General features: G+C 37.6%; 1 protein-coding gene across 7 annotated transcripts in view; it reads left to right on the top strand.

Moving 5' to 3' along the window:
- Positions 1–14,083, top strand: part of strbp (spermatid perinuclear RNA binding protein) — an 88,069-nt gene that overhangs the window by 23,657 nt on the left and 50,329 nt on the right. For 5 of the 7 annotated variants that reach the window (XM_017307886.1, XM_017307885.1, XM_008424015.2 and 2 more), the window contains exon 2: positions 5,829–5,930. The exons of 1 other annotated variant lie outside the window; for it this stretch is intronic. The gene's annotated coding sequence lies outside the window, so the exon portion shown is untranslated. Of the gene's footprint in view, positions 1–888; positions 1,505–5,828; positions 5,931–14,083 lie in introns of those variants that run through there. One more of the 7 variants, XM_017307887.1, reaches the window with a different exon arrangement.

Here is a 14,083-nt window from a genome sequence, read left to right on the forward strand (position 1 = left end):
AATAAGCAGATGTGTTCAATGTCGAAAACTTCGGCGGCCTCCTGAAGAACAGCGCATGTCTGAACTACCSAAGGAACGAGTTGAAGTCTCAGATCCTTTCATTTACAGTGGAATGGATTGTTTCGRACCATTCATCACCAAGCAAGGTCGCAAAGAGCAAAAGAGGTACGGACTCCTCTTTACCTGCCTTTCCTCACGCTCAGTCCACATTGAAATGCTAGAGAACCTATCTACAGACTCTTTCATTAATGGCCTACGATGCTTTATCAGCTTAAGAGGAGCTGTCTGTAAGCTGTACTGCGATCAAGGTACAAATTTCATTGGGGCCAAAAATGAGCTAAAAGAGGCTATCAAGGAATGTGACAGAAATGCTCTGAAGGCTTTTCTTGCAGATAAACAGTGCGAGTTCGTATTTAATGCCCCATCTGCCAGCCATGCCGGAGGTGAGTGGGAACGACGGATTCGAACCATCCGCAGTGTTCTCAATGCCACCATTGCTCAATCACAAGGCAGGCTGGATGACGCTTCTCTAAGAACACTGTTTTATGAGGCAATGTCTATTATCAATAGCCGACCATTAAGCATTGATGGAATCAATGACCCTAAATCACCTGAACCTCTAACTCCAAACCATCTCATATTAATGAAATCAAAGGTTGCATTGCCTCCTCCTGGAAAGTTTGTGAAGGAGGACTTGTAYGCAAGAAAAAGATGGCGCAGAGTGCAATATCTAACGGAACAGTTTTGGAGTAGGTGGAAAGTGGAGTACCTTCTGAACATATCCACAAGACAAAAATGGCAYCTGCCTCGTCGCAATCTTGAGGTCAATGACATCGTCATCATAAAGGAAGACATGCTTCCCAGAAGTCAGTGGCAACTGGSYCGAGTTGTTGAAGCACCACAAGAGGATGATGGCTTGGTGCGCAGAGTCAAGCTTCAAGTTGGTGATCGAAATCCAGCAAAGAAGCAGGGTACAACACACAAACCTCACATTATTGAAAGACCTGTTCAAAAACTTGTGGTTCTTTTAGAAAGTCACTAATTGATGCTCATTAGTCTCACATCAGACATTATGTCGCTGAAGGTTAATGTGTGACGTTAACTGTATTTTTGTTTGTTCACTTCTTTAACGTCCATTTGTCATGCTTAAAATCATGCATGAATCGTTGATAAGCTCTCATCATACATGATTTGGTGGGAGTGTAAATGCCCGTTCCATGTTTTATGTCCTGTTTGTAGGTTGTTACCCATGGTACCCAGTAGGGGCGCTGTAGTTTGGTTCATGTTGAGTTAGTGCCTTTATTTAAACAGTAAAATAAGATGAAGTGTTGCTAGCYTCCTGTCAGTCAGCACTTTGGGYTGAAATATCCCAGGGACAAGAGGAAGAAGAGGATATTCTTCATCTTAATGACTGGACTGTAGCACACTCTTCAGAACAGGCTAAAGACGGCACAGCACGGACTTTACCGCCATAAACTTTGCAGCCCTTGGACAGCGGAGCGAGGTACATGTTTAGAGCTCTATAAGTTTAAGTTAGCGTTATTATTATGTATTCATGTTTGTCAAACAAAAGCACTTAAGCAAAATGTATTTTCTTTTCTTTTAGTTTTCACGGTGTATTCGAAGCACTGTGTATTCAGTGCAACAACTTGGTTCGAAAGAAGTAAATATAATTCTATTGCACCTGTCGAAGCTCTCCGTGTTTTCTTGGGTCTGAGGGACTGCTACACTATGAAAAAAATAATCGATCTCCTCCCTGTTCGGCATAATTATTCCGCTCAGTCAGAAACAGCCACTCAGAACTAGCAGTAATCAGCTAGCCGCCATGCTATCAGGAAGTTTTCATTCAGTAATTCAGGATTGTTTATTGTAATGGAACCTGTATTTGCCTTTGAATGTTAAGTTTTATACTTGAATTTTTTGGCAATATTGAGAGGTTTTATTTTGACTCTTTGCATTATTTAGCCTCTTCAGAGCCTTCATATGTTTTCAGTCTGTTAAAGATAGTGTTACAGATAGCAGTACAATTTGCACAATTCTTGTTTTGTTTTTTTCTTGGAAAAAGTTATTAAAAACAAGCTTTTGTCTAAATTAAGGTGAATTCATGGTTCCTTTTTCCACATAATGTAACCGGTAGTGCTTATGATTAAAAAAATAATAATGTGATCGGTATCGGTGATTGGTATCGGTGATCGGCCCTCATGGGTGATCGGTATCGGAATCGGCAGGAAAAAACACCTGATCTCTAATCTCAAGTCTTAATTTTTTTTTCCTGTTAAACCCACAATCTAAATTCATTACTTTGTCTGTCATCTGACACTACTCAAATATGTTGCTTGTTAAAAAATAAATGCAAAACGTTCACCTGCTCATTGACCTTTCGTTTTCTTTTTCTACGTGCTATTTTATCTCGAGTTGGCAATCAATTAAGGAAATTGTTTTCTGTGTTTTGCAGTGAATTAAAATGAAATGAAAAGCATCAGATATTAGGATTAGGATTATGTGAGGCAGAAAGGATTGAGGAACACTTTTTGTTTTAGATTTGTTATCCGAAAACGTAGAAGTAAATTAAATGGGTCACATTTATTTTTTTATGAAAGCAGTTAGAAAATGTAGGATGTAAGAGCATCTTAAACATTTTCACACACACTGTTTACTTATTAGATAACATTTTAAGGTAAGTTGCTTGCACCACCTTCTAAATTTCTTACATCTTGCTAGATGTAAGGAAGGCCATCACTGTCACAATCGTTGCTATTTTATATTGATCAATGACATAAAATCCCAATAAAATATTTAGAAGTTTGTGGTTGTAATGTAAAAATCTGGAAAAAGTTCAAGGGTTGTGGCTACTTTTTGACCGGCAGCGTTCGCTCTGTGATTTCACGTTGTGTCTTTTTTTAGGAGCGTTCCTCTCTGCTCATATGGCTGTTACTGGCACTGGCAACCTGTGACTAACAAGCTAAATATCTTATTGGCTGTGTTTTATTTACAGAGCTGTGTTTCTCCACCACCTGCTGGAGCATAAAACAATGTCTGTCTTTATGCTTCATTTCACCGTTGCGTCTCAGTGTGACGCCCAGAATCTTCTCGTTATCTTTAATGGTTTCCAAAAGCGAGGCAGGGATTGGTAAATTACAAACAAGATGTTATATTCTTCATTTCAGAGGCTCTGTCTGTCATTGAGAATCATCTGGAAATACTACAATATGCGTTTTCTTTGACGCTTCCTGAGGTGCTCTCATGCTGTCAAAACAGTAAAACCTGTATGGTGTAATCTTTTTTCTGTTTTGAAAACAAAACATAATAAAACTATAATATATCAGGGAGAAGATAGGAACCACATTATTTATTTAAAATGTTCTGGTTTATTTGCTAGAAAACAAAGAGGTGTTGGTATCGTCTCATTGTGTGTTTGAGGTGTGCAAAGCTAGGTGAGAATTATGTAAATGTATTCAAGTTGATGCTAAGAAGTAAAAGGGACAGTTTTTGGAGAAAAATGTTTGTAAGTTACTATAAATTAGGTGCTGAAAACGAAAGAAAAGAGGGGAAATATTTATTCATTTGATTAAAATAAATGTTTTGATTGAATATCTTTCAATCAAAACATTGATTGAAAGATATTCAATCAACACGAATCGTGCCATTTATCGTGTGAAACATGGCCACTAGCTAAATGAGCAACAACTTAAAAGAAATGGTTAGCCTGATTAAACCTGAACTCTATAATTCTTTACCAAACAGTTATTAAAACACAGTCTGGGATTTTGAAAAGCGCATAATGGCTTTGAAACGTAGTTTTTAAATCCTTGAATTTTGGATCTCTCTAAACCAGATCCTTTTTGAAAACTGCAGTAATTAGAGAAGTTAAACCTGCATTGAATCCCACCACTTACTGTTTCTTTGAAACAAAGCATACAATTTGTGAAACCTTTATTTCATTTGTGAAAAATTTTAGTGGATTATTTTTTTTTCCCCCTACATTTGTTAAACTCTTGCCTCATTCTCTGTTAAAGGAAATTGTATTTAAAGTTAAAGCAGTAAATAAGTTTTGCAACTGCAGGACAGTTTCTCTGTGGTTCTTTTAATGTTTGCATGTGTGCACATGTGAACACTTCAACAGACATGAAACCAGTTTATCTTGTATGACTGCCACATCCACTTCATCAACCAACACCCGTCTGAGTAATACCCTTTTATCCGAGGTGTGACGGTTTTTGCAAACATCTCTGGGTAAATAGTTTGCATTGGTTTGATTTTTTTTTTTTCTGGCTGGGAGATTGTTCTCAGATTTGCAGTAAGGCGTGCCAACTTCTAGTTCGTTGTATCTGGTTTGTCAGGTTCATCTCTGTCAGGTGAAGGCAGACATGACATGGCACATGGTTTTAAAGAGGTTGTGAGGCATTGATTATTCCATGTTTTTATTATCTGAGTTATTAAAGCCTGTGCTGCACCAATCAACATGGATAGCCTAATGTTTTCAGTTGTCTAGCTTTGTCCATTGCTTCTAATAATTTATAAAGACAGACAGTCAGTACTACAGTTCATGAAATGCCTTCTTTTCTACAAGATATTTTTGTATTAACTGAGTATTTGAGGTGTAATGTGGGCTTGAATAACAAAAATCGATCAAGATTGAACATTTCAAACTAACTGTGTCCTGAAATCAATTAGTGGACATGTTTAAGCGTCAAAATATAGTAAAATGTTGGAATTTTTTATTTTTTTTATCTCACAGTAAATAGCTTTTTAGAAAAAAAAATGAGGGTTAGGGTATTACAAAAAATAAATAGTTGTTATGAAGAATAACTAACTCAAACTTAGATTTGGGATGTACAGATATAAAAATTTGGGCCAAATACCAATACCAATATGTTATAAAATGACTTCAGGTACCAACGTTATTGCCAACTTATTGTGTGTTTCTAAATTAAATTTGTATGGCTTTACCTGAAGGTGAACAGTTGTGGGTACTACATGTGATGACAATGCAGCTGAGATGATTACCTGATTAATTCATGACCAATTAAAGTAAGCATTTTTTTGTGCCTCGCATAGGTTTGTTTAGAAGGGGTCAGCACTAAATTATGCAAACATTAGAAGGTGGATAACCAAACAAGCAACTTTTCACAAGGTCAAGGACATCTTGGAGGAATAAAGACATTCATTGTATTTTTTTTTTTCCTTCTTAGCAACGTTCACAAAAATGCTAAACGCCTTGGAAAAGTGCGAGATGTGCTAGTTCATACTGTATTGCATCGGTGCCCCACCCCTACCTGTTGCTGAGGACTTCCAATCAACTGGCACAAAGATGGCTTTTGTACATCATAGATTTAAATTTTAAAAAATTATTAGTTTTTTTGTTGTGGGTTTAATTTAAGGGACTGGTTTCGTCTTTAGAGGCAGAGATTCATCTAAACAATAAAAAAATTGGGATTATTTATTTTTAAAAAAAACATGTTTATTCCAGTTCCTATTCTGCCATAGCTCCTTAAATTCTTCTCCATTAATGCTTTCCACCAAACTCTGTTTCAATGATATCAGTAGTTTTGTTCTACCTTTTGTTCTGAAGTTGGATGGAAAAAGAGAAAAGTAAGATGATCCATCATGCTGTTTAAATATGCAGTTGCTAAAGTACCTTTTGCAGGCTTTATGTGTTAATCTGACTATCTGTGATCATTTGTGTCATTGTTGACTCCCTCACACACCTAAACTCATGTAAATTCCTTGCATCTTGAGTTTTCTCATTTTTTATTAATCTAAATTAAGTTATAGTTGTTGTGTATTTAATTTGACATTAATGAGGATTTGAACATGTGTGTTTTCAGGATCACACGAGGTAATCCTGCCCGTCTTCACATAGTGACTCCACTCTGACTGACGGGCTGATAAAGACACAACAAGTGACCCGATTAAAAAGTCATAGGAAGGTGAGTTAAATGCATGCTAGAACCCCTTCTTTGTCTTTCTTTTTATGCAAGCTGTGTTTTACATTTGTAGTTGCCACCAAGATTTGCAAATGCTCCGGTGTAGTGAGTAATCGTTTATGGTGCAGCCCAATTAGCTGGAAAACAGAAGAATCCCTATAAGCAGGTTGGTCCCCATCCAAGCTGAGACGACGACATGGTGGTTTCGCTTGCGTTCATTCAAGCGGCTTCATTTATCTTGTGGGTTCAGTCAGCAGTCTGGGTTTGTGTTGTAAGAGCAAAGATTATCACTTTCATCTGTGGTTCGACATGTTTATCGTGTTTAACTGCGCCACTTTTCTTTTAAATGACAAAACAAGGAAGCATTTTTTATTTTTTTTGGAGCAACTTGGCAGCTGACGATTGGCTATTTCTAATAAACTACAGGAAATCGCTGACATATTTTTCTGTTTTAATATAGAACAGATTTCACAATTTCTTGTGAATCCTTTTGTTAGTGTATGTCCAAAGTGTATTAGTGTAAGGTTGCACTTGAGATCCTAAGCTATCGATCTGTACATTCCCTAAATGATGAATGGAGTTTGCCATCAAAGCTTAAATGCATTAAATAATTGTGAAGTGGAAGTAAAGGGATAACTCAACCTCAGTCAGACCGGATTGAGAGTGCTTGTGAACAGCAGTTTTCTTGCTGTAGATTCTTATTTGGATAGAGGTCTGGACTTTGACTGGGTAAAGCATAAGTGCTTTTCTCCATTGTAATGCTGCCACGTTTCCTCCAGGTTTACACTGTATTTTGCTCCAAACGCCTAACCTGGGGGAGTTAAACTGCAGTCCTCGAGGGCAGGTGTCCTGCAACGTTTTGATGGGGCCCAAGTCCAACACAACCGAATATCACAAAATGTAATTGTCTCCTCATGCACTCAAGTTGTAAGAAGTTCTGCTATTGGCCTAATTATGTAATTAAAGTGGGTTGACAGAGAAGCACGTCTAAAAGTTGCAGGATGCCGGCCCTCTGGGACTGGAGTTTCACACCTGTAACTTTCACTACTCTCCCCGTCCCTGTTTTAAAAAATACTGTCACCACTATGTTCTGCATGTAGATCAAAAAGTTTAATTTCAGTCTTGTTTGGCCAGATTGCCTTCTTCTTACTGTTTGCTGTGTCTTGTAAATTACTTTTGGGAAAACTTCTTATGACTTTCTTTTAACATTCTTGCCACTCCTCCTCCATAAAGGCTGAATGGCTGCCCTGTCAGCATTTTTCCACTTGAGCTGTATATATTTGCAACTCCATGCAGCTTTTATTGCCTACAGTTGACCATACAACTGCACTGCATTTTTTTAAATTAGGTGACTCCTTGCACTGGATTGTATTTAATGGTATCAAATTAAGGGGGTAAGAAAGGGACAGAGTAAAAATACACTCCACACTTCACATTTTCAATTATCAAGCTATTTTAACACCCGACTGTCGAGTCATGCGCTACCTGGTGTTGGTCTGTCACCCACAATTCAAATTAAATGCATAAAACTCAGTGGTTGTGAGAAAACATTAGGGCTCTTAAAGCTCTCCAAGCCGAATCAATGACTTTCGTCAGTCTGAATGGTTGCATTTTGCTCATGTTTGTAATCTACTGGCAAACACTAGTCTTTATAATCCTGTTAAACAGTCTAACACTGTTTTGTTTCCCCGCTGAGGTTGCACTGCAGCGTGCCTTTTTCACACAGCGGTGAGGCAAAATACGACACCGACACCTTATCCTGTAGCGATCCAGGTCAATTACACACTTTGGCGTAGCACTGAGGTGGCCTTTCAGGAGTACATAATCAACTGTGGTTTATATTTACAGTATTTAACATCAGATGCCACATGCTTCTTCCTTCCTGCTTCACTCTGGTCATCTGTTTTACATCTCACAGACCAAAACAAATCCTTCCTCGCTCATATGTGGTCTTGTCAGTTTTATAGGTCTTTCGCTAAATGTGCTTTATTAATTTGCACAGATTTTTGATCACAGTTGGCCGGGGCTTGTGCTTCTCGCGGTTAAAGAGTTCACTCACTGCTTTGGTAAACTGCCTGCTTATGTATGTAAAGTAGTTTTTATGCAGCTCACCCCCGTGGCCTTCTCCACCATCAGTGTTTGGTGTCTGCATGTGCGTGTGTGTGTGTGTGTGGCGGTTTTAGTGCATCCCTGGTGAGCCTAACAATATGTTCCACTGCTCTTCTCCACAGAGCTCTTCACTCAGCCATGGCTGCTTTTGCTTCGTGTGGGAGGAGATTTTTGGATGTTTTGATTGTGTTAATTTGCTCAGTTACGTTTGTTTTGGTGTTGTTCGCAGGTTCAGCAATAAATCTGGGAATAATTTATCGGGCTTAAATACTAGAGAGCTGCTGGAATTTGATCCATCATATGTCATAATTTATCATTTGATAAACACAGGGTGATAGAAATAACACAAGGGTCTGGTTTCATTGGGTGTATCGCTAGATCGCTTTTTTACCCCCATTTGTTTCCTGTCACTACCTAAAAACACCTAAGCGCCTGTTATAGGCCAAAAAAAGAACAATAATATATTTATATTGGGCTTAACCTCTATGAATATTGTAATATGTGTTGTTGTTCTTATAAATATTCTGATGAGGAATATTATTATTTGGCACATGAATGAAACATGGAACTTAAATATAAAAAATACCTCAAATTTTGTTGCCAAACTACCATTACTTATAATTACTACTATCTCATCCCTATCTTCTGCAAGATGACCACCTATTATTCCTTTTTTTTTTTCATTGACATGTCATTAGCACCTTCTTATACAACAAAAAAATAATTATATATATACTTCTATTTGTCATCCCTGTGGACTTTAATTTGGTCACCTCTTCATCCGAGTAAAGTTTTGTGTTTAAACTTTAGACTGGTTTGAAAAAGCCAAACGGTATTTTCCAGTTATTTCACATACCTTACATTCTGGCCTCATTGTTGAGGTAATGGTTTCACTTTTTAAATTACAGAAACCGACTTGCAAAAAAATACCATTTCACGCACAAACACTCTCTGTGGAGATGAATTGTTCCTGCATCACCCGGTCTCCTGTTTTCTCATCCCTCCGTCACATTTCCATCATCTGTTGCCTCTATCGCCATCACATATGCTTCCAGTTTTCTCTGCTTCTTGCATCTTGCTTGGCGCTCTTTCACCTCTTGTTTATCTCTCTGTCTCCATCTTCCTTCTTTTCTTCCCATGTGTCATTCCTTTACTCTTTCTTGCCCCTTCAGCCGCAGTGTCCTTGAGGAAGCAGTGACTTTGCTGGTGAGCGCATGCAGCCGAGCACATCACTCTCTCTTCTTTCTTAAACGCCTCGCTCGGTGACACTCACTCAACATGCTGAATATACTCATACTTATGCGTGTCTGTCGTTAAAGCCGTGGCAGTTCTGTCAAGCAGAACCAGCCCTTACAAGTATTTTCCTTTGTTCTCAATGAATAATTCATCCTGTGCCATTTTGCACGCAACAATGCAAATATTGACGAAGCTGCAGCAGAGAAAAACTGAGATCGTTGTCTCCAACGTTTAGCACAGGTTCTGCCCACACACTGTTTGGACAAGCAGATACCTGAAAGGGAGGTAAAGTGGCTTAAAGTGAATCTTCTCAGATTCTTGGCGTCGGGTCTCCTCTACGTAAGACAAAACCTGATCAATTAATAAATATGAGTTTATCCACCCAAATAATTACGACACATATTGGGTTTAACACACAAGTTCAATTACTCTTGCCCAAGGCTTGTCATTGAGTTAGTACAAAATGCCGTTGGGTGATCGACTGCAGTCGGGCCACCAGCATGGAAATGTGATCCCGGTGTGTCCCGCTCTTCATTAGCGGTACCCTCCACTAATCTTGGATCTAGAAAGCCCATTGTGACAGTTTTCCGTGGCTTTTGAAATATAGATGGAGTCTGATTGTCTGGTTGTAAGATGAGCCATGATAGTCTCTTGACGCTGTTTGTTCCCTGTTGGCCTCTGTTTCCATTAGAGTGCGTGTTTGGTTTATCCTACCACCTTATGTGTTTTCATCTGGGGATCGGGTATCTTCTCTGCAGTGCTATATATGGCAGATGCGCTTTTGTAGTCACATCCTAAAATGCTGCTTTTTAAAAAAAAATGTATGCGTGCACGCTGAGACCTCTCTTATTCAGAGTTTTTAATTAGCTGTGTTAGCCATATCAGGTCTTTTTTTTTTTTACACACATAAAGACACTTTAACATTTTATTACACTACCTCATTGTCTCCGTCGCATCTCTTTATCTCTGTTTTTATCCCTCTCTCTTTTTCTCTCTTGCTTCCTTATGTTTGTCCCACATTCAGCTGAAAAAGGATCCGGTAACCATGGTGACCATTCCCAAAGGAAAAAGTTGAGGACAAATCTTTTTCACACTCACTTTCCATCCTTTCTGTCAGGCATTGTTACAATCTGCTGCTTCTCTCCATGCAGAAAATATGAAGTTTTTAACTCGCATGTCAGGTTTTTTTTGTTGTTGTTGTTGTTTGTGTTTATATTGCTGATGTTTGCATATGTGTGAGAAGAGCTGTCTGGGAATGGGTCACTTTATAGTTGACATGGTATGATAACGTTTAGTAAAGGTACTGTGATGTCACTGTTTTTAACTCTGACATGCTATAATTGCTTTCATATGCTATTATTTTACTGTTGCAAAACATAAAATGTGATCTATAGCATTTTTTTGTTGCTATTTTGATTTTAATGGCTTGCATAAATATAGAATGAAACACTGAACTGGTGACGCTGCTGTCAGCTGCTTAGCAGACGTGTCACTTGTAGTTCAAATGAAGTTTTAAAGCAGTGTTACCTTTCATGAGAGGGATTTGTGGTGCTGCTTTAGTTTGCTTAGCATGACCCTCCACATGACTGAAACAATCAGCCTTTAAAACATTCATATGCATTTTACTCTTCCAACATTTTAAATTAGATGTTTTCAAGCTCATCAAAATATCTCTTTTTGATTCAAATGGCAAATGTTGGTTGGAATTTAGGCTTTTTGTGTTAAATTTGTAAAACTGTATGAACAAAACTTTCCAGGAAAGTAGAGTGTTTGCTGTTTGAAGACGCTGTACACACCAGTCCAAGTTTTTGCCACAATGTGGGAAATGAAATTTCGTAAAAGCAGAAAGATCATCGGCACAGCCGCAGATTAAGGAATGTTATTTGTTTAACGCTTTGACATTTGTGTGACACTTGTGAAACTTTTATAGCAGCATAATGTGTACCATAATGTGTCCAAGGTGTGACGGTCATGTCAGAAACTCTTCATGAGCATCCTGGCTTAGCAGAAAATTACATGACATTTCCTAGAATATACAACATATAAAAAGGCAGTCCTGGAACATGATTTGATTAAAATTGGCTATTTTGAAATGTTCTTGAAAAAAAAAACATAATTTAAAATTCCAGCTGCTTCTTTAGAGTACCTCATGTGAAAAGCAGCTCATTTCCTGGAACATACATACAACTGAAAGAAAACTCCGGATTAAATATGTGTATGTTGACAAGATGCAAACTGTAAAAAAAGAAAAAATCCAAAGTATTTATTCTGAACTTCGTGGTTATTTCAAACGTTTACATCTCTGTAACTAATGTACCTATGACAACCAAGAATGGAGTGACCCAGTCATACAACATTTCCAATCGATTTGAATAGAAGGTTTGCAGAGTGATTGTACTGTTATGGTGAGAAATGATGAAGTCCAGGTGATGTGTCCGGGGTGGCCATTGATTTTTCCCCAGAGGTCTCATAACTATTTTCCCATTTTCCTCCAACAGAGGCCTGTTTATTTCTAAGCAATTCAATATTATTTAACAGCTGTTGCAATAAAACGCATTTTTATTGTTGCCAGTCCTGATTTACTTTCATTTTTAAATTCATAATAAAACAAATGCGTATTAAATTGCTAGTTTATTCTTATAGATAACCTTTACTTTCCAAAGGGAAAAAAAACAACAACTTAAGAAGCTTGGAATTATGAGCAATTAACCATTAGATTTATTTAAGAGGCCTTCGGGCAAAATTTTTGTTTTAATGAATTAAGGAAAATTAAAGTTGTATGTGTATATAACTTTGATAATTTATCATTTAGCAATTTTAATTGGTGTTCATTTTCCTCATTAAAATTTGTTTTAATATTAATTCCAAAATTGTTGCAAGCCCATCGCCTACCCCCCGCCATCCCCCCTTCCCTTTTCTCTTCCTGTTTCTTTATCTTCCTTCATTTGTTTTGAATCTTGCAGTTTGTTTCTTCCTTAAACTGCTTCAGCTTCTGCTGTGGAGTATTTTCTCCTTTCGTCGAATTTATTCCGTTTCCTCTGTGTATTTTACACATGGTCCTATTGTTTTTTTTTTTTGCCCTTATCCTTCATCATTCTTAACAAATCCATAACCATATCTGCTGGGTTTACAGTTTTCACTCTTCTGCATAGTTAATATTTTTTTTCGTCTCATGTTTTTCGGTTCATGCTGACAATATTCCCATCTTGTTTTTAAACTCCCTTACGCCTCCTCTATCCACATTGAATTCCATCGTTTTCTCTCCTCCCCCTTTTTCCTTCCTTTTTCTCTCATGTCCTTCGTCTTCTCCACCAAGCCAGAGAGAGAAAGGAAGGAAGTATGTAATGACACTGCCATAATCGAGCACATTGCTCAAACTGACCTGAAATGAATGGAGGCTCAGATCAGCTAATGTTAAACCACGCCAGGTTAAATCGCAGGATGTTAAGGAACACGATGTGGAGCAGCTTACGCTTCAAGAACACGATCAGCTTGAGTTTTCTGTATAAACATTTTTATTTTATCTTTTTACAGAGGAAAGAACAGAAATTTCTTTATGCTTTTTCTTGTGGAGGTACATTTCCGATGTTTGCAACGCAGGGTTTTAGCTTAAACAGGTGCAAAAAAACTTGGTTTGTTTTCACATTATGCATATTTCTTGAAATTGATAGCTGTCAGAATTTATTTTCTCATCTTAGAGATCCAGAAGCTCCTCAGAGATTTTTTTTTCATTTTCTGTTGGTTTTTCGCCAGTAAAATGAGAGTCGTGACTTGTCAGCAATTTCACGTAAATTCAGAAAAGCCATACCTGAAACATGCATATTAAAACATGCATGTTTATATAAACAAACTTTATATTAAAAAAATGTCTCTGATTTTCAGCTTGCTGAGGTATTTTCCGTTAAAATGCAGCTCAGCTTATTCAGCAAACCAAATTCTACATTTTATGCATACCACTTAGAGATGTGTTAGCTAAACTCCACTCAGTTGACTACGGGCAATCCACAGGAAGTTTGATATTCATCAATGTTTTTAACTCCAGTTCTTTCTTCAAATGGGTTTATTTTTAAGTAGAAGTGCAGAAATTACCCTGAGCAACATGTTTAGAACACTGCAGAGGTGTCCCCATAATTCAGCAACAAAAAAATGATATCTTAAATTGAAGTGATTCAACATGAGGACTAGGGACAGGTGGGAACAGCTAGACGTGATTTTCAAGTACAAATAAAACCGACCAGAAGCTGCAAAACAACCACAGCATCCATTGCAGGTTCCAGGAATGATCGCCAAGAAGACAGACTGATGAAAGGTCTGCTCCAACCAGTTGGCCACACCATACGTGCACATGGAGCATAATCCATGATATTTTATTAATAATAGCAGAAAGAGCGAGGCAATGAGAAAAAAATAGACAATATTCAAATGCAGGACCTGATTCTACGCAAGTTGAAAGCTGCTAAAAGTCACTAATCCAGCATATTGTTTACCGAAACAAAGGAATCACCCAGAAACTCTGGTCTTTCTCTTGGCCGCAGTTATTCCAGCAGTCATAAGGATGTCATACAGTCCTTATGACTCATCTATGATCACATATTCGCTATTTTAAATTGGCTTCCTTTAAACTCTTATTGAAATCCTGTTTTGGAATTTTTTTTTTCTGTAATGTTGTCTTTTTTATAACAACTGCACAGGAAGTCTACTTTTGTTAATATTCTTGAAGTATTTTACACATGTAAATAAGCATTAGTAAAGAATATGCACTGTGCAAAAATATTTGAATATCCTGATTTCATAATATTATCTGAAGCAGC

The sequence above is a fragment of the Poecilia reticulata genome, linkage group LG12 (genome assembly GCF_000633615.1).
Source record: "Poecilia reticulata strain Guanapo linkage group LG12, Guppy_female_1.0+MT, whole genome shotgun sequence".
NCBI lineage: Eukaryota > Metazoa > Chordata > Actinopteri > Cyprinodontiformes > Poeciliidae > Poecilia > Poecilia reticulata.